Source organism: Oryctolagus cuniculus, unplaced genomic scaffold (genome assembly GCF_964237555.1).
Source record: "Oryctolagus cuniculus unplaced genomic scaffold, mOryCun1.1 SCAFFOLD_46, whole genome shotgun sequence".
NCBI classification, from domain to species: domain Eukaryota; kingdom Metazoa; phylum Chordata; class Mammalia; order Lagomorpha; family Leporidae; genus Oryctolagus; species Oryctolagus cuniculus.
In genome coordinates, this window is record NW_027208365.1 from 681,851 (window position 1) to 707,627 (window position 25,777).

A 25,777-nucleotide genomic window follows, 5' to 3' on the forward strand; every position below is an offset into this window, starting at 1 on the left:
ATAGCTACAAATCACCAGATAGTTTTGTTTTCATACAGGAGTATCTGGACAAATTGCTGTGGATTTTGGGTGCAATTTAACCAAAAATCACCGTGAAAGTGGTTTTCGAGAAAAGCACAATCTTCCTGTTTGGCAAATGTATCCAATGTCATGTTTACAGAAAGAAATATCATGTTTTCTCAGGTATCTGAAGCTTTCTTCCTAGAAAACTCGAATGTGTGGAGTATGTGACTCCAGGTGGAACCAATTAGCGTTTGCCAGCAGAAAACAAAAAGGGTCCTGCTCAAATGCATTCCAAACCTTAAAGTCCATAGAGAATATCCAGAAAACACAAACACACACAGAGGCTGTAGCAAGATCTGGGATTGAGATAGCTACAAATCACCAGATAGTTTTGTTTTCATCCAGGAGTATCTGGACAAATTGTTGTGGATTTCGGGTGCAATTTAACCAAAAATCACCGTGAAAGTGGTTTTGGAGAAAAGCACAATCTTCCTGTTTGGCAAATGTATCCAATGTCATGTTTACAGAAAGAAATATCATGTTTTCTCAGGTTTCTGAAGCTTTCTTCCTAGAAAACTCGAATGTGTGGAGTATGTGACTCCAGGTGGAACCAATTAGCGTTTGCCAGCAGAAAACAAAAAGGGTCCTGCTCAAATGCATTCAAAACCTTAAAGTCCATAGAGAATATCCAGAAAACACAAACACACACAGAGGCTGTAGCAAGATCTGGGATTGAGATAGCTACAAATCACCAGATAGTTTTGTATTCATCCAGCAGTATCTGGACAAATTGTTGTGGATTTCGGGTGAAATTTAACCAAAAATCACCGTGAAGGTGGTTTTGGAGAAAAGCACTATCTTCCTGTTCGGCAAATGTATCCAATGTCATGTTTACAGAAAGAAATATCATGTTTTCTCAGGTTTCTGAAGCTTTCTTCCTAGAAAACTCGAATGTGTGGAGGATTTGACTCCAGGTGGAACCAATTAGCGTTTGCCAGCAGAAAACAAAAAGGCTCCTGCTAAAATGCATTCAAAACCTTAAAGTCCATAGAGAATATCCAGAAAACACAAACACACACAGAGGCTGTAGCAAGATCTGGGATTGAGATAGCTACAAATCACCAGATAGTTTTGTTTTCATCCAGGAGTATCTGGACAAATTGTTGTAGTTTTGAAGTGAAATTTCACAAAAAATCACCGTGAAAGTGGTTTTGGAGAAAAGCACAATCTTCCTGTTCGGCAAATGTATCCAATGTATGTTTACATAAAGAAATATCATGTTTTCTCAGGTTTCTGAAGCTTTCTTCCTAGAAAACTCGAATGTGTGGAGGATTTGACTCCAGGTGGAACCAATTAGCGTTTGCCAGCAGAAAACAAAAAGGGTCCTGCTAAAATGCATTAAAAACCGTAAAGTCCATAGTGAATGTCCAGAAAACACAAACACACACAGAGGCTGTAGCAAGATCTGGGATTGAGATAGCCACAACACATCAGATAGTTTTGTTTTCATCCAGGAGTATCTGGAAAAATTGTTGTGCATTTCGGGTGAAATTTAACCAAAAATCAACGTGAAAGTGGTTTTGGAGAAAAGCACAATCTTCCTGTTCGGCAAATGTATCCAATGTCATGTTTACAGAAAGAAATATCATGTTTTCTCAGGTTTCTGAAGCTTTCTTCCTAGAAAACTCGAATGTGTGGAGGATTTGACTCCAGGTGGAACCAATTAGCGTTTGCCAGCAGAAAACAAAAAGGGTCCTGCTAAAATGCATTAAAAACCGTAAAGTCCATAGTGAATGTCCAGAAAACACAAACACACACAGAGGCTGTAGCAAGATCTGGGATTGAGATAGCCACAACACATCAGATAGTTTTGTTTTCATCCAGGAGTATCTGGAAAAATTGTTGTGCATTTCGGGTGAAATTTAACCAAAAATCAACGTGAAAGTGGTTTTGGAGAAAAGCACAATCTTCCTGTTCGGCAAATGTATCCAATGTCATGTTTACAGAAAGAAATATCATGTTTTCTCAGGTTTCTGAAGCTTTCTTCCTAGAAAACTCGAATGTGTGGAGGATTTGACTCCAGGTGGAACCAATTAGCGTTTGCCAGCAGAAAACAAAAAGGGTCCTGCTAAAATGCATTAAAAACCGTAAAGTCCATAGTGAATGTCCAGAAAACACAAACACACACAGAGGCTGTAGCAAGATCTGGGATTGAGATAGCCACAACACATCAGATAGTTTTGTTTTCATCCAGGAGTATCTGGAAAAATTGTTGTGCATTTCGGGTGAAATTTAACCAAAAATCAACGTGAAAGTGGTTTTGGAGAAAAGCACAATCTTCCTGTTCGGCAAATGTATCCAATGTCATGTTTACAGAAAGAAATATCATGGTTTCTCAGGTTTCTGAAGCTTTCTTCCTAGAAAACTCGCAAGTGTGGACTGTTTGACTCCAGGTGGAACCAATTAGCGTTTGCCAGCAGAAAACAAAAAGGGCCCTTCTAAAATGCATTCAAAACCTTAAAGTCCATAGAGAATATCCAGAAAACACAAACACACACAGAGGCTGAAGCAAGATCTGGGATTGAGATAGCTACAAATCACCAGATAGTTTTGCTTTCATTCAGGAGTATCTGGACAAAATATTGTAGTTTTGAAGTGAAATTTAACCAAAAAATGACCGTGAAAGTGGTTTTGGAGAAAAGCGCAATTTTCCTGTTCGGCAAATGTATCCAATGTCATGTTTACAGAAAGAAATATCATGTTATTTCAGGTTTCTGAAGCTTTCTTCGTAGAAAACTCGAATGTGTGGAGTGTTTGACTCCAGGTGGAACCAATTAGCGTTTGCCAGCAGAAAACAAAAAGGGTCCTGCTCAAATGCATTCAAAACCTTAAAGTCCATAGAGAATATCCAGCAAACACAAACACACACAGAGGCTGTAGCAAGATCTGGGATTGAGATAGCTACAAATCACCAGATAGTTTTGTTTTCATCCAGGAGTATCTGGACAAATTGTTGTGGATTTCGGGTGAAATTTAACCAAAATCTCCGTGAAAGTGGTTTTGGAGAAAAGCACAATCTTCCTGTTTGGCAAATGTATCCAATGTCATGTTTACAGAAAGAAATATCATGTTTTCTCAGGTTTCTGAAGCTTTCTTCCTAGAAAACTCGAATGTGTGGAGTATGTGACTCCAGGTGGAACCAATTAGCGTTTGCCAGCAGAAAACAAAAAGGGTCCTGCTCAAATGCATTCAAAACCTTAAAGTCCATAGAGAATATCCAGAAAACACAAACACACACAGAGGCTGTAGCAAGATCTGGGATTGAGATAGCTACAAATCACCAGATAGTTTTGTTTTCATCCAGGAGTATCTGGACAAATTGTTGTGGATTTCGAGTGAAATTTAACCCAAAATGACCGTGAAAGTGGTTTTGGAGAAAAGCACAATCTTCCTGTTCGGCAAATGTATCCAATGTCATGTTTACAGAAAGAAATATCATGTTTTCTCAGGTTTCTGAAGCTTTCTTCCTAGAAAACTCGAATGTGTGGAGTGTTTGACTCCAGGTGGAACCAATTACCGTTTGCCAGCAGAAAATAAAAAGGGTCCTGCTCAAATGCATTCAAAACCTTAAAGTCCATAGAGAATATCCAGAAAACACAAACACACACAGAGGCTGTAGCAAGATCTGGGATTGAGATAGCTACAAATCACCAGATAGTTTTGTATTCATCCAGCAGTATCTGGACAAATTGTTGTGGATTTCGGGTGAAATTTAACCAAAATTCACCGTGAAAGTGGTTTTGGAGAAAAGCACAATCTTCCTGTTCGGCAAATGTATCCAATGTCATGTTTACAGAAAGAAATATCATGTTTTCTCAGGTTTCTGAAGCTTTCTTCCTAGAAAACTCGAATGTGTGGAGTATGTGACTCCAGGTGGAACCAATTAGCGTTTGCCAGCAGAAAACAAAAAGGGTCCTGCTCAAATGCATTCAAAACCTTAAAGTCCATAGAGAATATCCAGAAAACACAAACACACACAGAGGCTGTAGCAAGATCTGGGATTGAGATAGCTACAAATCACCAGATAGTTCTGTTTTCATCCAGGAGTACCTGGACAATTTGTTGTAGTTTTGAAGTGAAATTTCACAAAAAAATCACCGTGAAAGTGGTTTTGGAGAAAAGCACAATCTTCCTGTTCGGCAAATGTATCCAATGTCATGTTTAGGAAAGAAATATCATGTTTTCTCAGGTTTCTGAAGCTTTCTTCCTAGAAAACTCGAATGTGTGGAGGATTTGGCTCCAGGTGGAACCAATTAGCGTTTGCCAGCAGAAAACAAAAAAGGTCCTGCTAAAATGCATTCAAAACCTTAAAGTCCATAGAGAATATCCAGAAAACACAAACACACACAGAGGCTGTAGCAAGATCTGGGATTGAGATAGCTACAAATCACCAGATAGTTTTGTATTCATCCAGTAGTATCTGGACAAATTGTTGTGGATTTCGGGTGAAATTTAACCCAAAATGACCGTGAAAGTGGTTTTGGAGAAAAGCACAATCTTCCTGTTTGGCAAATGTATCCAATGTCATGTTTACAGAAAGAAGTATCATGTTTTCTCTGGTTTCTGAAGCTTTCTTCCTAGAAAACTCGAATGTGTGGAGGATTTGGCTCCAGGTGGAACCAATTAGCGTTTGCCAGCAGAAAACAAAAAGGGTCCTGCTAAAATGCATTCAAAACCTTAAAGTCCATAGAGAATATCCAGAAAACACAAACACACACAGAGGCTGTAGCAAGATCTGGGATTGAGATAGCTACAAATCACCAGATAGTTTTGTTTTCATCCAGGAGTATCTGGACAAATTGTTGTGGATTTTGGGTGAAATTTAACCAAAAATCTCCGTGAAAGTGGTTTTGGAGAAAAGCACAATCTTCCTGTTTGGCAAATGTATCCAATGTCATGTTTACAGAAAGAAATATCATGTTTTCTCTGGTTTCTGAAGCTTTCTTCCTAGAAAACTCGAATGTGTGGAGTATGTGACTCCAGGTGGAACCAATTAGCGTTTGCCAGCAGAAAACAAAAAGGGTCCTGCTCAAATGCATTCAAAACCTTAAAGTCCATAGAGAATATCCAGAAAACACAAACACACACAGAGGCTGTAGCAAGATCTGGGATTGAGATAGCTACAAATCACCAGATAGTTTTGTATTCATCCAGCAGTATCTGGACAAATTGTTGCGGATTTCGGGTGAAATTTAACCAAAAATCACCGTGAAAGTGGTTTTGGAGAAAAGCACAATCTTCCTGTTCGGCAAATGTATCCAATGTCATGTTTACAGAAAGAAATATCATGTTATCTCAGGTTTCTGAAGCTTTCTTCCTAGAGAACTCGAATGTGTGGAGTGTTTGACTCCAGGTGGAACCAATTAGCGTTTGCCAGCAGAAAACAAAAAGGGTCCTGCTCAAATGCATTCAAAACCTTAAAGTCCATAGAGAATATCCAGAAAACACAAACACACACAGAGGCTGTAGCAAGATCTGGGATTGAGATAGCTTCAAATCACCAGATAATTTTGTTTACATCCAGGAGTATCTGGACAAATTGTAGTGGATTTCGGGTGAAATTTAACCAAAAATGACCCTGAAAGTGGTTTTGGAGAAAAGCACAATCTTCCTGTTCGGCAAATGTATCCAATGTCATGTTTACAGAAAGAAATATCATGTTTTCTCAGGTTTCTGAAGCTTTCTTCCTAGAAAATTCGAATGTGTGGACTGTTTGACTCCAGGTGGAAGCAATTAGCGTTTGCCAGCAGAAAACAAAAAGGGTCCTGCTCAAATGCATTCAAAACCTTAAAGTCCATAGAGAATATCCAGAAAACACAAACACACACAGAGGCTGTAGAAAGATCTGGGATTGAGATAGCTTCAAATCACCAGATAGTTTTGTTTTCATCCAGGAGTATCTGGACAAATTGTTGTGGATTTTGGGTGAAATTTAACCAAAAATCACCGTGAAAGTGGTTTTGGAGAAAAGCACAATCTTCCTGTTCGGCAAATGTATCCAATGTCATGTTTACAGAAAGAAATATCATGTTTTCTCGGGTTTCTGAAGCTTTCTTCCTAGAAAACTCGAATGTGTGGAGGATTTGATTCCAGGTGGAACCAATTAGCGTTTGCCAGCAGAAAACAAAAAGGGTCCTGCTAAAATGCATTCAAAACCTTAAAGTCCATAGAGAATATCCAGTAAACACAAACACACACAGAGGCTGTAGCAAGATCTGGGATTGAGATAGCTACAAATCACCACATAGTTTTGTTTTCATCCAGGAGTATCTGGACAAATTGCTGTAGTTTTGAAGTGAAATTTCACAAAAAAATCACCGTGAAAGTGGTTTTGGAGAAAAGCACAATCTTCCTGTTCGGCAAATGTATCCAATGTCATGTTTACAGAAAGAAATATCATGTTTTCTCAGGTTTCTGAAGCTTTCTTCCTAGAAAACTCGAATGTGTGGAGTATGTGACTCCAGGTGGAACCAATTAGCGTTTGCCAGCAGAAAACAAAAAGGGTCCTGCTCAAATGCATTCAAAACCTTAAAGTCCATAGAGAATATCCAGAAAACACAAACACACACAGAGGCTGTAGCAAGATCTGGGATTGAGATAGCTGCAAATCACCAGATAGTTCTGTTTTCATCCAGGAGTACCTGGACAAATTGTTGTAGTTTTGAAGTGAAATTTCACAAAAAAATCACCGTGAAAGTGGTTTTGGAGAAAAGCACAATCTTCCTGTTCGGCAAATGTATCCAATGTCATGTTTAGGAAAGAAATATCATGTTTTCTCAGGTTTCTGAAGCTTTCTTCCTAGAAAACTCGAATGTGTGGAGGATTTGGCTCCAGGTGGAACCAATTAGCGTTTGCCAGCAGAAAACAAAAAAGGTCCTGCTAAAATGCATTCAAAACCTTAAAGTCCATAGAGAATATCCAGAAAACACAAACACACACAGAGGCTGTAGCAAGATCTGGGATTGAGATAGCTACAAATCACCAGATAGTTTTGTATTCATCCAGCAGTATCTGGACAAATTGTTTTGGATTTCGTGTGAAATTTAACCAAAAATCACCGTGAAAGTGGTTTTGGAGAAAAGCACAATCTTCCTGTTCGGCAAATGTATCCAATGTCATGTTTACAGAAAGAAATATCATGTTTTCTCAGGTTTCTGAAGCTTTCTTCCTAGAAAACTCGAATGTGTGGAGGATTTGGCTCCAGGTGGAACCAATTAGCGTTTGCCAGCAGAAAACAAAAAGGGTCCTGCTCAAATGCATTCCAAACCTTAAAGTCCATAGAGAATATCCAGAAAACACAAACACACACAGAGGCTGTAGCAAGATCTGGGATTGAGATAGCTACAAATCACCAGATAGTTTTGTTTTCATCCAGGAGTATCTGGACAAATTGTTGTGGATTTCCAGTGAAATTTAACCCAAAATGACCGTGAAAGTGGTTTTGGAGAAAAGCACAATCTTCCTGTTCGGCAAATGTATCCAATGTCATGTTTACAGAAAGAAATATCATGTTTTCTCTGGTTTCTGAAGCTTTCTTCCTAGAAAACTCGAATGTGTGGAGTATGTGACTCCAGGTGGAACCAATTAGCGTTTGCCAGCAGAAAACAAAAAGGGTCCTGCTCAAATGCATTCAAAACCTTAAAGTCCATAGAGAATATCCAGAAAACACAAACACACACAGAGGCTGTAGCAAGATCTGGGATTGAGATAGCTACAAATCACCAGATAGTTTTGTATTCATCCAGGAGTATCTGGACAAATTGTTGTGGATTTCGGGTGAAATTTAACCAAAAATCACCGTGAAAGTGGTTTTCGAGAAAAGCACAATCTTCCTGTTTGGCAAATGTATCCAATGTCATGTTTACAGAAAGAAATATCATGTTTTCTCAGGTTTCTGAAGCTTTCTTCCTAGAAAACTAGAATGTGTGGAGGATTTGACTCCAGGTGGAAGCAATTAGCTTTTGCCAGCAGAAAACAAAAAGGGTCCTGCTCAAATGCATTCAAAACCTTAAAGTCCATAGAGAATATCCAGAAAACACAAACACACACAGAGGCTGTAGAAAGATCTGGGATTGAGATAGCTTCAAATCACCAGATAGTTTTGTTTTCATCCAGGAGTATCTGGACAAATTGTTGTGGATTTTGGGTGAAATTTAACCAAAAATCACCGTGAAAGTGGTTTTGGAGAAAAGCACAATCTTCCTGTTCGGCAAATGTATCCAATGTCATGTTTACAGAAAGAAATATCATGTTTTCTCGGGTTTCTGAAGCTTTCTTCCTAGAAAACTCGAATGTGTGGACTGTTTCACTCTAGGTGGAACCAATTAGCGTTTGCCAGCAGAAAACAAAAAGGGTCCTGCTAAAATGCATTCAAAACCTTAAAGTCCATAGAGAATATCCAGTAAACACAAACACACACAGAGGCTGTAGCAAGATCTGGGATTGAGATAGCTACAAATCACCACATAGTTTTGTTTTCATCCAGGAGTATCTGGACAAATTGCTGTAGTTTTGAAGTGAAATTTCACAAAAAAATCACCGTGAAAGTGGTTTTGGAGAAAAGCACAATCTTCCTGTTCGGCAAATGTATCCAATGTCATGTTTACAGAAAGAAATATCATGTTTTCTCAGGTTTCTGAAGCTTTCTTCCTAGAAAACTCGAATGTGTGGAGGATTTGACTCCAGGTGGAACCAATTAGCGTTTGCCAGCAGAAAACAAAAAGGGTCCTGCTCAAATGCATTCAAAACCTTAAAGTCCATAGAGAATATCCAGAAAACACAAACACACACAGAGGCTGTAGCAAGATCTGGGATTGAGATAGCTACAAATCACCAGATAGTTTTGTATTCATCCAGCAGTATCTGGACAAATTGTTGTGGATTTCGGGTGCAATTTAACCAAAATTCACCGTGAAAGTGGTTTTGGAGAAAAGCACAATCTTCCTGTTCGGCAAATGTATCCAATGTCATGTTTACAGAAAGAAATATCATGTTTTCTCAGGTTTCTGAAGCTTTCTTCCTAGAAAACTCGAATGTGTGGAGTATGTGACTCCAGGTGGAACCAATTAGCGTTTGCCAGCAGAAAACAAAAAGGGTCCTGCTCAAATGCATTCAAAACCTTAAAGTCCATAGAGAATATCCAGAAAACACAAACACACACAGAGGCTGTAGCAAGATCTGGGATTGAGATAGCTACAAATCACCAGATAGTTTTGTTTTCATCCAGGAGTATCTGGACAAATTGTTGTGGATTTCGGGTGAAATTTAACCAAAAATGACCGTGAAAGTGGTTTTGGAGAAAAGCACAATCTTCCTGTTTGGCAAATGTATCCAATGTCATGTTTACAGAAAGACATATCATGTTTTCTCTGGTTTCTGAAGCTTTCTTCCTAGAAAACTCGAATGTGTGGAGTATGTGACTCCAGGTGGAACCAATTAGCGTTTGCCAGCAGAAAACAAAAAGGGTCCTGCTCAAATGCATTCAAAACCTTAAAGTCCATAGAGAATATCCAGAAAACACAAACACACACAGAGGCTGTAGCAAGATCTGGGATTGAGATAGCTTCAAATCACCAGATAGTTTTGTTTTCATCCAGGAGTATCTGGACAAATTGTTGTGGATTTCTGGTGAAATTTAACCAAAAATGACCGTGAAAGTGGTTTTGGAGAAAAGCACAATCTTCCTGTTCGGCAAATGTATCCAATGTCATGTTTACAGAAAGAAATATCATGTTTTCTCAGGTTTCTGAAGCTTTCTTCCTAGAAAACTCGAATGTGTGGACTGTTTCACTCTAGGTGGAACCAATTAGCGTTTGCCAGCAGAAAACAAAAAGGGTCCTGCTCAAATGCATTCAAAACCTTAAAGTCCATAGAGAATATCCAGCAAACACAAACACACACAGAGGCTGTAGCAAGATCTGGGATTGAGATAGCTACAAGTCACCAGAAAGTTTTGTTTTCATCCAGGAGTATCTGGACAAATTGTTGTGGATTTCGGGTGAAATTTAACCCAAAATGACCGTGAAAGTGGTTTTGGAGAAAAGCACAATCTTCCTGTTCGGCAAATGTATCCAATATCATGATTACAGAAAGAAATATCATGTTTTCTCAGGTTTCTGAAGCTTTCTTCCTAGAAAACTCGAATGTGTTGAGTGTTTGACTCCAGGTGGAAGCAATTAGCGTTTGCCAGCAGAAAACAAAAAGCGTCCTGCTCAAATGCATTCAAAACCTTAAAGTCCATAGAGAATATCTAGAAAACACAAACACACACAGAGGCTGTAGAAAGATCTGGGATTGAGATAGCTTCAAATCACCAGATAGTTTTGTTTTCATCCAGGAGTATCTGGACAAATTGTTGTGGATTTTGGGTGAAATTTAACCAAAAATCACCGTGAAAGTGGTTTTGGAGAAAAGCACAATCTTCCTGTTTGGCAAATGTATCCAATGTCATGTTTACAGAAAAAAATATCATGTTTTCTCAGGTTTCTGGAGCTTTCTTCCTAGAAAACTCGAATGTGTGGAGGATTTGACTCCAGGTGGAACCAATTAGCGTTTGCCAGCAGAAAACAAAAAGGGTCCTGCTCAAATGCATTCAAAACCTTAAAGTCCATAGAGAATATCCAGCAAACACAAACACACACAGAGGCTGTAGCAAGATCTGGGATTGAGATAGCTACAAGTCACCAGAAAGTTTTGTTTTCATCCAGGAGTATCTGGACAAATTGTTGTGGATTTCGGGTGAAATTTAACCCAAAATGACCGTGAAAGTGGTTTTGGAGAAAAGCACAATCTTCCTGTTCGGCAAATGTATCCAATATCATGATTACAGAAAGAAATATCATGTTTTCTCAGGTTTCTGAAGCTTTCTTCCTAGAAAACTCGAATGTGTTGAGTGTTTGACTCCAGGTGGAAGCAATTAGCGTTTGCCAGCAGAAAACAAAAAGCGTCCTGCTCAAATGCATTCAAAACCTTAAAGTCCATAGAGAATATCCAGAAAACACAAACACACACAGAGGCTGTAGAAAGATCTGGGATTGAGATAGCTTCAAATCACCAGATAGTTTTGTTTTCATCCAGGAGTATCTGGACAAATTGTTGTGGATTTTGGGTGAAATTTAACCAAAAATCACCGTGAAAGTGGTTTTGGAGAAAAGCACAATCTTCCTGTTTGGCAAATGTATCCAATGTCATGTTTACAGAAAAAAATATCATGTTTTCTCAGGTTTCTGGAGCTTTCTTCCTAGAAAACTCGAATGTGTGGAGGATTTGACTCCAGGTGGAACCAATTAGCGTTTGCCAGCAGAAAACAAAAAGGGTCCTGCTCAAATGCATTCAAAACCTTAAAGTCCATAGAGAATATCCAGAAAACACAAACACACACAGAGGCTGTAGCAAGATCTGGGATTGAGATAGCTACAAATCACCACATAGTTTTGTTTTCATCCAGGAGTACCTGGAGAAATTGTTGTGGATTTCGGGTGAAATTTAACCAAAAATGACCGTGAAAGTGGTTTTGGAGAAAAGCACAATCTTCCTGTTCGGCAAATGTATCCAATGTCATGTTTACAGAAAGAAATATCATGTTTTCTCAGGTTTCTGAAGCTTTCTTCCTAGAAAATTCGAATGTGTGGACTGTTTGACTCCAGGTGGAAGCAATTAGCGTTTGCCAGCAGAAAACAAAAAGGGTCCTGCTCAAATGCATTCAAAACCTTAAAGTCCATAGAGAATATCCAGAAAACACAAACACACACAGAGGCTGTAGAAAGATCTGGGATTGACATAGCTTCAAATCACCAGATAGTTTTGTTTTCATCCAGGAGTATCTGGACAAATTGTTGTGGATTTTGGGTGAAATTTAACCAAAAATCACCGTGAAAGTGGTTTTGGAGAAAAGCACAATCTTCCTGTTCGGCAAATGTATCCAATGTCATGTTTACAGAAAGAAATATCATGTTTTCTCAGGTTTCTGAAGCTTTCTTCCTAGAAAACTCGAATGTGTGGAGGATTTGACTCCAGGTGGAACCAATTAGCGTTTGCCAGCAGAAAACAAAAAGGGTCCTGCTAAAATGCATTCAAAACCTTAAAGTCCATAGAGAATATCCAGTAAACACAAACACACACAGAGGCTGTAGCAAGATCTGGGATTGAGATAGCTACAAATCACCACATAGTTTTGTTTTCATCCAGGAGTATCTGGACAAATTGCTGTAGTTTTGAAGTGAAATTTCACAAAAAAATCACCGTGAAAGTGGTTTTGGAGAAAAGCACAATCTTCCTGTTCGGCAAATGTATCCAATGTCATGTTTACAGAAAGAAATATCATGTTATCTCAGGTTTCTGAAGCTTTCTTCCTAGAAAACTCGAATGTGTGGAGTGTTTGACTCCAGGTGGAACCAATTAGCGTTTGCCAGCAGAAAACAAAAAGGGTCCTGCTCAAATGCATTCAAAACCTTAAAGTCCATAGAGAATATCCAGAAAACACAAACACACACAGAGGCTGTAGCAAGATCTGGGATTGAGATAGCTACAAATCACCAGATACTTTTGTTTTCATCCAGGAGTGTCTGGACAAATTGTTGTGGATTTCGGGTGAAATTTAACCAAAAATGACCCTGAAAGTGGTTTTGGAGAAAAGCACAATCTTCCTGTTCGGCAAATGTATCCAATGTCATGTTTACAGAAAGAAATATCATGTTTTCTCAGGTTTCTGAAGCTTTCTTCCTAGAAAATTCGAATGTGTGGACTGTTTGACTCCAGGTGGAAGCAATTAGCGTTTGCCAGCAGAAAACAAAAAGGGTCCTGCTCAAATGTATTCAAAACCTTAAAGTCCATACAGAATATCCAGAAAACACAAACACACACAGAGGCTGTAGCAAGATCTGGGACTGAGATAGCTTCAAATCACCAGATAGTTTTGTTTTCATCCAGGAGATTCTGGACAAATTGTTGTGGATTTTGGGTGAAATTTAACCAAAAATCACCGTGAAAGTGGTTTTCGAGAAAAGCACAATCTTCCTGTTTGGCAAATGTATCCAATGTCATGTTTACAGAAAGAAATATCATGTTTTCTCAGGTTTCTGAAGCTTTCTTCCTAGAAAACTAGAATGTGTGGAGGATTTGACTCCAGGTGGAAGCAATTAGCTTTTGCCAGCAGAAAACAAAAAGGGTCCTGCTCAAATGCATTCAAAACCTTAAAGTCCATAGAGAATATCCAGAAAACACAAACACACACAGAGGCTGTAGAAAGATCTGGGATTGAGATAGCTTCAAATCACCAGATAGTTTTGTTTTCATCCAGGAGTATCTGGACAAATTGTTGTGGATTTTGGGTGAAATTTAACCAAAAATCACCGTGAAAGTGGTTTTGGAGAAAAGCACAATCTTCCTGTTCGGCAAATGTATCCAATGTCATGTTTACAGAAAGAAATATCATGTTTTCTCGGGTTTCTGAAGCTTTCTTCCTAGAAAACTCGAATGTGTGGAGGATTTGACTCCAGGTGGAACCAATTAGCGTTTGCCAGCAGAAAACAAAAAGGGTCCTGCTAAAATGCATTCAAAACCTTAAAGTCCATAGAGAATATCCAGTAAACACAAACACACACAGAGGCTGTAGCAAGATCTGGGATTGAGATAGCTACAAATCACCACATAGTTTTGTTTTCATCCAGGAGTATCTGGACAAATTGCTGTAGTTTTGAAGTGAAATTTCACAAAAAAATCACCGTGAAAGTGGTTTTGGAGAAAAGCACAATCTTCCTGTTCGGCAAATGTATCCAATGTCATGTTTACAGAAAGAAATATCATGTTTTCTCAGGTTTCTGAAGCTTTCTTCCTAGAAAACTCGAATGTGTGGAGGATTTGACTCCAGGTGGAACCAATTAGCGTTTGCCAGCAGAAAACAAAAAGGGTCCTGCTCAAATGCATTCAAAACCTTAAAGTCCATAGAGAATATCCAGAAAACACAAACACACACAGAGGCTGTAGCAAGATCTGGGATTGAGATAGCTACAAATCACCAGATAGTTTTGTATTCATCCAGCAGTATCTGGACAAATTGTTGTGGATTTCGGGTGCAATTTAACCAAAATTCACCGTGAAAGTGGTTTTGGAGAAAAGCACAATCTTCCTGTTCGGCAAATGTATCCAATGTCATGTTTACAGAAAGAAATATCATGTTTTCTCAGGTTTCTGAAGCTTTCTTCCTAGAAAACTCGAATGTGTGGAGTATGTGACTCCAGGTGGAACCAATTAGCGTTTGCCAGCAGAAAACAAAAAGGGTCCTGCTCAAATGCATTCAAAACCTTAAAGTCCATAGAGAATATCCAGAAAACACAAACACACACAGAGGCTGTAGCAAGATCTGGGATTGAGATAGCTACAAATCACCAGATAGTTTTGTTTTCATCCAGGAGTATCTGGACAAATTGTTGTGGATTTCGGGTGAAATTTAACCAAAAATGACCGTGAAAGTGGTTTTGGAGAAAAGCACAATCTTCCTGTTTGGCAAATGTATCCAATGTCATGTTTACAGAAAGACATATCATGTTTTCTCTGGTTTCTGAAGCTTTCTTCCTAGAAAACTCGAATGTGTGGAGTATGTGACTCCAGGTGGAACCAATTAGCGTTTGCCAGCAGAAAACAAAAAGGGTCCTGCTCAAATGCATTCAAAACCTTAAAGTCCATAGAGAATATCCAGAAAACACAAACACACACAGAGGCTGTAGCAAGATCTGGGATTGAGATAGCTTCAAATCACCAGATAGTTTTGTTTTCATCCAGGAGTATCTGGACAAATTGTTGTGGATTTCTGGTGAAATTTAACCAAAAATGACCGTGAAAGTGGTTTTGGAGAAAAGCACAATCTTCCTGTTCGGCAAATGTATCCAATGTCATGTTTACAGAAAGAAATATCATGTTTTCTCAGGTTTCTGAAGCTTTCTTCCTAGAAAACTCGAATGTGTGGACTGTTTCACTCTAGGTGGAACCAATTAGCGTTTGCCAGCAGAAAACAAAAAGGGTCCTGCTCAAATGCATTCAAAACCTTAAAGTCCATAGAGAATATCCAGCAAACACAAACACACACAGAGGCTGTAGCAAGATCTGGGATTGAGATAGCTACAAGTCACCAGAAAGTTTTGTTTTCATCCAGGAGTATCTGGACAAATTGTTGTGGATTTCGGGTGAAATTTAACCCAAAATGACCGTGAAAGTGGTTTTGGAGAAAAGCACAATCTTCCTGTTCGGCAAATGTATCCAATATCATGATTACAGAAAGAAATATCATGTTTTCTCAGGTTTCTGAAGCTTTCTTCCTAGAAAACTCGAATGTGTTGAGTGTTTGACTCCAGGTGGAAGCAATTAGCGTTTGCCAGCAGAAAACAAAAAGCGTCCTGCTCAAATGCATTCAAAACCTTAAAGTCCATAGAGAATATCCAGAAAACACAAACACACACAGAGGCTGTAGAAAGATCTGGGATTGAGATAGCTTCAAATCACCAGATAGTTTTGTTTTCATCCAGGAGTATCTGGACAAATTGTTGTGGATTTTGGGTGAAATTTAACCAAAAATCACCGTGAAAGTGGTTTTGGAGAAAAGCACAATCTTCCTGTTTGGCAAATGTATCCAATGTCATGTTTACAGAAAAAAATATCATGTTTTCTCAGGTTTCTGGAGCTTTCTTCCTAGAAAACTCGAATGTGTGGAGGATTTGACTCCAGGTGGAACCAATTAGCGTTTGCCAGCAGAAAACAAAAAGGGTCCTGCTCAAATGCATTCAAAACCTTAAAGTCCATAGAGAATATCCAGAAAACACAAACACACACAGAGGCTGTAGCAAGATCTGGGATTGAGATAGCTACAAATCACCACATAGTTTTGTTTTCATCCAGGAGTACCTGGACAAATTGTTGTGGATTTCGGGTGAAATTTAACCAAAAATGACCGTGAAAGTGGTTTTGGAGAAAAGCACAATCTTCCTGTTCGGCAAATGTATCCAATGTCATGTTTACAGAAAGAAATATCATGTTTTCTCAGGTTTCTGAAGCTTTCTTCCTAGAAAATTCGAATGTGTGGACTGTTTGACTCCAGGTGGAAGCAATTAGCGTTTGCCAGCAGAAAACAAAAAGGGTCCTGCTCAAATGCATTCAAAACCTTAAAGTCCATAGAGAATATCCAGAAAACACAAACACACACAGAGGCTGTAGAAAGATCTGGGATTGACATAGCTTCAAATCACCAGATAGTTTTGTTTTCATCCAGGAGTATCTGGACAAATTGTTGTGGATTTTGGGTGAAATTTAACCAAAAATCACCGTGAAAGTGGTTTTGGAGAAAAGCACAATCTTCCTGTTCGGCAAATGTATCCAATGTCATGTTTACAGAAAGAAATATCATGTTTTCTCAGGTTTCTGAAGCTTTCTTCCTAGAAAACTCGAATGTGTGGAGGATTTGACTCCAGGTGGAACCAATTAGCGTTTGCCAGCAGAAAACAAAAAGGGTCCTGCTCAAATGCATTCAAAACCTTAAAGTCCATAGAGAATATCCAGAAAACACAAACACACACAGAGGCTGTAGCAAGATCTGGGATTGAGATAGCTACAAATCACCAGATAGTTTTGTATTCATCCAGCAGTATCTGGACAAATTGTTGTGGATTTCGGGTGCAATTTAACCAAAATTCACCGTGAAAGTGGTTTTGGAGAAAAGCACAATCTTCCTGTTCGGCAAATGTATCCAATGTCATGTTTACAGAAAGAAATATCATGTTTTCTCAGGTTTCTGAAGCTTTCTTCCTAGAAAACTCGAATGTGTGGAGTATGTGACTCCAGGTGGAACCAATTAGCGTTTGCCAGCAGAAAACAAAAAGGGTCCTGCTCAAATGCATTCAAAACCTTAAAGTCCATAGAGAATATCCAGAAAACACAAACACACACAGAGGCTGTAGCAAGATCTGGGATTGAGATAGCTACAAATCACCAGATAGTTTTGTTTTCATCCAGGAGTATCTGGACAAATTGTTGTGGATTTCGGGTGAAATTTAACCAAAAATGACCGTGAAAGTGGTTTTGGAGAAAAGCACAATCTTCCTGTTTGGCAAATGTATCCAATGTCATGTTTACAGAAAGACATATCATGTTTTCTCTGGTTTCTGAAGCTTTCTTCCTAGAAAACTCGAATGTGTGGAGTATGTGACTCCAGGTGGAACCAATTAGCGTTTGCCAGCAGAAAACAAAAAGGGTCCTGCTCAAATGCATTCAAAACCTTAAAGTCCATAGAGAATATCCAGAAAACACAAACACACACAGAGGCTGTAGCAAGATCTGGGATTGAGATAGCTTCAAATCACCAGATAGTTTTGTTTTCATCCAGGAGTATCTGGACAAATTGTTGTGGATTTCTGGTGAAATTTAACCAAAAATGACCGTGAAAGTGGTTTTGGAGAAAAGCACAATCTTCCTGTTCGGCAAATGTATCCAATGTCATGTTTACAGAAAGAAATATCATGTTTTCTCAGGTTTCTGAAGCTTTCTTCCTAGAAAACTCGAATGTGTGGACTGTTTCACTCTAGGTGGAACCAATTAGCGTTTGCCAGCAGAAAACAAAAAGGGTCCTGCTCAAATGCATTCAAAACCTTAAAGTCCATAGAGAATATCCAGCAAACACAAACACACACAGAGGCTGTAGCAAGATCTGGGATTGAGATAGCTACAAGTCACCAGAAAGTTTTGTTTTCATCCAGGAGTATCTGGACAAATTGTTGTGGATTTCGGGTGAAATTTAACCCAAAATGACCGTGAAAGTGGTTTTGGAGAAAAGCACAATCTTCCTGTTCGGCAAATGTATCCAATATCATGATTACAGAAAGAAATATCATGTTTTCTCAGGTTTCTGAAGCTTTCTTCCTAGAAAACTCGAATGTGTTGAGTGTTTGACTCCAGGTGGAAGCAATTAGCGTTTGCCAGCAGAAAACAAAAAGCGTCCTGCTCAAATGCATTCAAAACCTTAAAGTCCATAGAGAATATCCAGAAAACACAAACACACACAGAGGCTGTAGAAAGATCTGGGATTGAGATAGCTTCAAATCACCAGATAGTTTTGTTTTCATCCAGGAGTATCTGGACAAATTGTTGTGGATTTTGGGTGAAATTTAACCAAAAATCACCGTGAAAGTGGTTTTGGAGAAAAGCACAATCTTCCTGTTTGGCAAATGTATCCAATGTCATGTTTACAGAAAAAAATATCATGTTTTCTCAGGTTTCTGGAGCTTTCTTCCTAGAAAACTCGAATGTGTGGAGGATTTGACTCCAGGTGGAACCAATTAGCGTTTGCCAGCAGAAAACAAAAAGGGTCCTGCTCAAATGCATTCAAAACCTTAAAGTCCATAGAGAATATCCAGAAAACACAAACACACACAGAGGCTGTAGCAAGATCTGGGATTGAGATAGCTACAAATCACCACATAGTTTTGTTTTCATCCAGGAGTACCTGGACAAATTGTTGTGGATTTCGGGTGAAATTTAACCAAAAATGACCGTGAAAGTGGTTTTGGAGAAAAGCACAATCTTCCTGTTCGGCAAATGTATCCAATGTCATGTTTACAGAAAGAAATATCATGTTTTCTCAGGTTTCTGAAGCTTTCTTCCTAGAAAATTCGAATGTGTGGACTGTTTGACTCCAGGTGGAAGCAATTAGCGTTTGCCAGCAGAAAACAAAAAGGGTCCTGCTCAAATGCATTCAAAACCTTAAAGTCCATAGAGAATATCCAGAAAACACAAACACACACAGAGGCTGTAGAAAGATCTGGGATTGACATAGCTTCAAATCACCAGATAGTTTTGTTTTCATCCAGGAGTATCTGGACAAATTGTTGTGGATTTCGGGTGAAATTTAACCAAAAATCACCGTGAAAGTGGTTTTGGAGAAAAGCACAATCTTCCTGTTCGGCAAATGTATCCAATGTCATGTTTACAGAAAGAAATATCATGTTTTCTCAGGTTTCTGAAGCTTTCTTCCTAGAAAACTCGAATGTGTGGAGGATTTGACTCCAGGTGGAACCAATTAGCGTTTGCCAGCAGAAAACAAAAAGGGTCCTGCTAAAATGCATTCAAAACCTTAAAGTCCATAGAGAATATCCAGTAAACACAAACACACACAGAGGCTGTAGCAAGATCTGGGATTGAGATAGCTACAAATCACCACATAGTTTTGTTTTCATCCAGGAGTATCTGGACAAATTGCTGTAGTTTTGAAGTGAAATTTCACAAAAAAATCACCGTGAAAGTGGTTTTGGAGAAAAGCACAATCTTCCTGTTCGGCAAATGTATCCAATGTCATGTTTACAGAAAGAAATATCATGTTATCTCAGGTTTCTGAAGCTTTCTTCCTAGAAAACTCGAATGTGTGGAGTGTTTGACTCCAGGTGGAACCAATTAGCGTTTGCCAGCAGAAAACAAAAAGGGTCCTGCTCAAATGCATTCAAAACCTTAAAGTCCATAGAGAATATCCAGCAAACACAAACACACACAGAGGCTGTAGCAAGATCTGGGATTGAGATAGCTACAAATCACCAGATACTTTTGTTTTCATCCAGGAGTGTCTGGACAAATTGTTGTGGATTTCGGGTGAAATTTAACCAAAAATGACCCTGAAAGTGGTTTTGGAGAAAAGCACAATCTTCCTGTTCGGCAAATGTATCCAATGTCATGTTTACAGAAAGAAATATCATGTTTTCTCAGGTTTCTGAAGCTTTCTTCCTAGAAAATTCGAATGTGTGGACTGTTTGACTCCAGGTGGAAGCAATTAGCGTTTGCCAGCAGAAAACAAAAAGGGTCCTGCTCAAATGTATTCAAAACCTTAAAGTCCATACAGAATATCCAGAAAACACAAACACACACAGAGGCTGTAGCAAGATCTGGGACTGAGATAGCTTCAAATCACCAGATAGTTTTGTTTTCATCCAGGAGATTCTGGACAAATTGTTGTGGATTTTGGGTGAAATTTAACCAAAAATCACCGTGAAAGTGGTTTTCGAGAAAAGCACAATCTTCCTGTTTGGCAAATGTATCCAATGTCATGTTTACAGAAAGAAATATCATGTTTTCTCAGGTTTCTGAAGCTTTCTTCCTAGAAAACTAGAATGTGTGGAGGATTTGACTCCAGGTGGAAGCAATTAGCTTTTGCCAGCAGAAAACAAAAAGGGTCCTGCTCAAATGCATTCAAAACCTTAAAGTCCATAGAGAATATCCAGAAAGCACAAACACACACAGAGGCTGTAGAAAGATCTGGGATTGAGATAGCTTCAAATCACCAGATAGTTTTGTTTTCATCCAGGAGTATCTGGACAAATTGTTGTGGATTTTGGGTGAAATTTAACCAAAAATCACCGTGAAAGTGGTTTTGGAGAAAAGCACAATCTTCCTGTTCGGCAAATGTATCCAATGTCATGTTTACAGAAAGAAATATCATGTTTTCTCAGGTTTCTGAAGCTTTCTTCCTAGAAAACTCGAATGTGTGGAGTATGTGACTCCAGGTGGAACCAATTAGCGTTTGCCAGCAGAAAACAAAAAGGGTCCTGCTAAAATGCATTCAAAACCTTAAAGTCCATAGAGAATATCCAGAAAACACAAACACACACAGAGGCTGTAGCAAGATCTGGGATTGAGATAGCTACAAACCACCAGATAGTTCTGTTTTCATCCAGGAGTTCCTGGACAAATTGTTGTAGTTTTGAAGTGAAATTTCACAAAAAAATCACCGTGAAAGTGGTTTTGGAGAAAAGCACAATCTTCCTGTTCGGCAAATGTATCCAATGTCATGTTTAGGAAAGAAATATCATGTTTTCTCAGGTTTCTGAAGTTTCTTCCTAGAAAACTCGAATGTGTGGAGGATTTGGCTCCAGGTGGAACCAATTAGCGTTTGCCAGCAGAAAACAAAAAAGGTCCTGCTAAAATGCATTCAAAACCTTAAAGTCCATAGAGAATATCCAGAAAACACAAACACACACAGAGGCTGTAGCAAGATCTGGGATTGAGATAGCTACAAATCACCAGATAGTTTTGTATTCATCCAGCAGTATCTGGACAAATTGTTGTGGATTTCGGGTGAAATTTAACCCAAAATGACCGTGAAAGTGGTTTTGGAGAAAAGCACAATCTTCCTGTTCGGCAAATGTATCCAATGTCATGTTTACAGAAAGAAATATCATGTTTTCTCAGGTTTCTGAAGCTTTCTTCCTAGAAAACTCGAATGTGTGGAGGATTTGGCTCCAGGTGGAACCAATTAGCGTTTGCCAGCAGAAAACAAAAAGGGTCCTGCTCAAATGCATTCCAAACCTTAAAGTCCATAGAGAATATCCAGAAAACACAAACACACACAGAGGCTGTAGCAAGATCTGGGATTGAGATAGCTACAAATCACCAGATAGTTTTGTTTTCATCCAGGAGTATCTGGACAAATTGTTGTGGATTTCGGGTGAAATTTAACCAAAAATCACCGTGAAAGTGGTTTTGGAGAAAAGCACAATCTTCCTGTTTGGCAAATGTATCCAATGTCATGTTTACAGAAAGACAAATCATGTTTTCTCTGGTTTCTGAAGCTTTTTTCCTAGAAAACTCGAATGTGTGGAGTATGTGACTCCAGGTGGAACCAATTAGCGTTTGCCAGCAGAAAACAAAAAGGGTCCTGCTCAAATGCATTCAAAACCTTAAAGTCCATAGAGAATATCCAGAAAACACAAACACACACAGAGGCTGTAGCAAGATCTGGGATTGAGATAGCTACAAATCACCAGATAGTTTTGTTTTCATCCAGGAGTATCTGGACAAATTGTTGTGGATTTCGGGTGAAATTTAACCCAAAATGACCGTGAAAGTGGTTTTGGAGAAAAGCACAATCTTCCTGTTCGGCAAATGTATCCAATGTCATGTTTACAGAAAGAAATATCATGTTTTCTCAGGTTTCTGAAGCTTTCTTCCTAGAAAACTCGAATGTGTGGACTGTTTCACTCTAGGTGGAACCAATTAGCGTTTGCCAGCAGAAAACAAAAAGGGTCCTGCTCAAATGCATTCAAAACCTTAAAGTCCATAGAGAATATCCAGCAAACACAAACACACACAGAGGCTGTAGCAAGATCTGGGATTGAGATAGCTACAAATCACCAGATAGTTTTGTTTTCATCCAGGAGTATCTGGACAAATTGTTGTGGATTTCGGGTGAAATTTAACCCAAAATGACCGTGAAAGTGGTTTTGGAGAAAAGCACAATCTTCCTGTTCGGCAAATGTATCCAATATCATGATTACAGAAAGAAATATCATGTTTTCTCAGGTTTCTGAAGCTTTCTTCCTAGAAAACTCGAATGTGTTGAGTGTTTGACTCCAGGTGGAACCAATTAGCGTTTGCCAGCAGAAAACAAAAAGCGTCCTGCTCAAATGCATTCAAAACCTTAAAGTCCATAGAGAATATCCAGAAAACACAAACACACACAGAGGCTGTAGAAAGATCTGGGATTGAGATAGCTTCAAATCACCAGATAGTTTTGTTTTCATCCAGGAGTATCTGGACAAATTGTTGTGGATTTTGGGTGAAATTTAACCAAAAATCACCGTGAAAGTGGTTTTGGAGAAAAGCACAATCTTCCTGTTTGGCAAATGTATCCAATGTCATGTTTACAGAAAAAAATATCATGTTTTCTCAGGTTTCTGGAGCTTTCTTCCTAGAAAACTCGAATGTGTGGAGGATTTGACTCCAGGTGGAACCAATTAGCGTTTGCCAGCAGAAAACAAAAAGGGTCCTGCTCAAATGCATTCAAAACCTTAAAGTCCATAGAGAATATCCAGAAAACACAAACACACACAGAGGCTGTAGCAAGATCTGGGATTGAGATAGCTACAAATCACCAGATAGTTTTGTTTTCATCCAGGAGTATCTGGACAAATTGTTGTGGATTTCGGGTGAAATTTAACCAAAAATGACCGTGAAAGTGGTTTTGGAGAAAAGCACAATCTTCCTGTTTGGCAAATGTATCCAATGTCATGTTTACAGAAAGACATATCATGTTTTCTCTGGTTTCTGAAGCTTTCTTCCTAGAAAACTCGAATGTGTGGAGTATGTGACTCCAGGTGGAACCAATTAGCGTTTGCCAGCAGAAAACAAAAAGGGTCCTGCTCAAATGCATTCAAAACCTTAAAGTCCATAGAGAATATCCAGGAAACACAAACACACACAGAGGCTGTAGCAAGATCTGGGATTGAGATAGCTACAAATCACCAGATAGTTTTGTTTTCATCCAGGAGTATCTGGACAAATTGTTGTGGATTTCGGGTGAAATTTAACCCAAAATGACCGTGAAAGTGGTTTTGGAGAAAAGCACAATCTTCCTGTTCGGCAAATGTATCCAATGTCATGTTTACAGAAAGAAATATCATGTTTTCTCAGGTTTCTGAAGCTTTCTTCCTAGAAAACTCGAATGTGTGGACTGTTTCACTCTAGGTGGAACCAATTAGCGTTTGCCAGCAGAAAACAAAAAGGGTCCTGCTCAAATGCATTCAAAACCTTAAAGTCCATAGAGAATATCCAGCAAACACAAACACACACAGAGGCTGTAGCAAGATCTGGGATTGAGATAGCTACAAGTCACCAGAAAGTTTTGTTTTCATCCAGGAGTATCTGGACAAATTGTTGTGGATTTCGGGTGAAATTTAACCCAAAATGACCGTGAAAGTGGTTTTGGAGAAAAGCACAATCTTCCTGTTCGGCAAATGTATCCAATATCATGATTACAGAAAGAAATATCATGTTTTCTCAGGTTTCTGAAGCTTTCTTCCTAGAAAACTCGAATGTGTTGAGTGTTTGACTCCAGGTGGAACCAATTAGCGTTTGCCAGCAGAAAACAAAAAGCGTCCTGCTCAAATGCATTCAAAACCTTAAAGTCCATAGAGAATATCCAGAAAACACAAACACACACAGAGGCTGTAGAAAGATCTGGGATTGAGATAGCTTCAAATCACCAGATAGTTTTGTTTTCATCCAGGAGTATCTGGACAAATTGTTGTGGATTTTGGGTGAAATTTAACCAAAAATCACCGTGAAAGTGGTTTTGGAGAAAAGCACAATCTTCCTGTTTGGCAAATGTATCCAATGTCATGTTTACAGAAAAAAATATCATGTTTTCTCAGGTTTCTGGAGCTTTCTTCCTAGAAAACTCGAATGTGTGGAGGATTTGACTCCAGGTGGAACCAATTAGCGTTTGCCAGCAGAAAACAAAAAGGGTCCTGCTAAAATGCATTCAAAACCTTAAAGTCCATAGAGAATATCCAGAAAACACAAACACACACAGAGGCTGTAGCAATATCTGGGATTGAGATAGCTACAAATCACCACATAGTTTTGTTTTCATCCAGGAGTACCTGGACAAATTGTTGTAGTTTTGAAGTGAAATTTCACAAAAAAATCACCGTGAAAGTGGTTTTGGAGAAAAGCACAATCTTCCTGTTCGGCAAATGTATCCAATGTCATGTTTAGGAAAGAAATATCATGTTTTCTCAGGTTTCTGAAGCTTTCTTCCTAGAAAACTCGAATGTGTGGAGGATTTGGCTCCAGGTGGAACCAATTAGCGTTTGCCAGCAGAAAACAAAAAAGGTCCTGCTAAAATGCATTCAAAACCTTAAAGTCCATAGAGAATATCCAGAAAACACAAACACACACAGAGGCTGTCACAAGATCTGGGATTGAGATAGCTACAAATCACCAGATATTTTTGTATTCATCCAGCAGTATCTGGACAAATTGTTGTGGATTTTGGGTGAAATTTAACCAAAAATGACCGTGAAAGTGGTTTTGGAGAAAAGCACAATCTTCCTGTTCGGCAAATGTATCCAATGTCATGTTTACAGAAAGAAATATCATGTTTTCTCAGGTTTCTGAAGCTTTCTTCCTAGAAAACTCGAATGTGTGGAGGATTTGGCTCCAGGTGGAACCAATTAGCGTTTGCCAGCAGAAAACAAAAAGGGTCCTGCTCAAATGCATTCAAAACCTTAAAGTCCATAGAGAATATCCAGAAAACACAAACACACACAGAGGCTGTAGCAAGATCTGGGATTGAGATAGCTACAAATCACCAGATAGTTTTGTTTTCATCCAGGAGTATCTGGACAAATTGTTGTGGATTTCGGGTGAAATTTAACCAAAAATGACCGTGAAAGTGGTTTTGGAGAAAAGCACAATCTTCCTGTTTGGCAAATGTATCCAATGTCATGTTTACAGAAAGAAATATCATGTTTTCTCAGGTTTCTGAAGCTTTCTTCCTAGAAAACTCGAATGTGTGGACTGTTTCACTCTAGGTGGAACCAATTAGCGTTTGCCAGCAGAAAACAAAAAGGGTCCTGCTCAAATGCATTCAAAACCTTAAAGTCCATAGAGAATATCCAGCAAACACAAACACACACAGAGGCTGTAGCAAGATCTGGGATTGAGATAGCTACAAATCACCAGAAAGTTTTGTTTTCATCCAGGAGTATCTGGACAAATTGTTGTGGATTTCGGGTGAAATTTAACCCAAAATGACCGTGAAAGTGGTTTTGGAGAAAAGCACAATCTTCCTGTTCGGCAAATGTATCCAATATCATGATTACAGAAAGAAATATCATGTTTACTCAGGTTTCTGAAGCTTTCTTCCTAGAAAACTCGAATGTGTTGAGTGTTTGACTCCAGGTGGAAC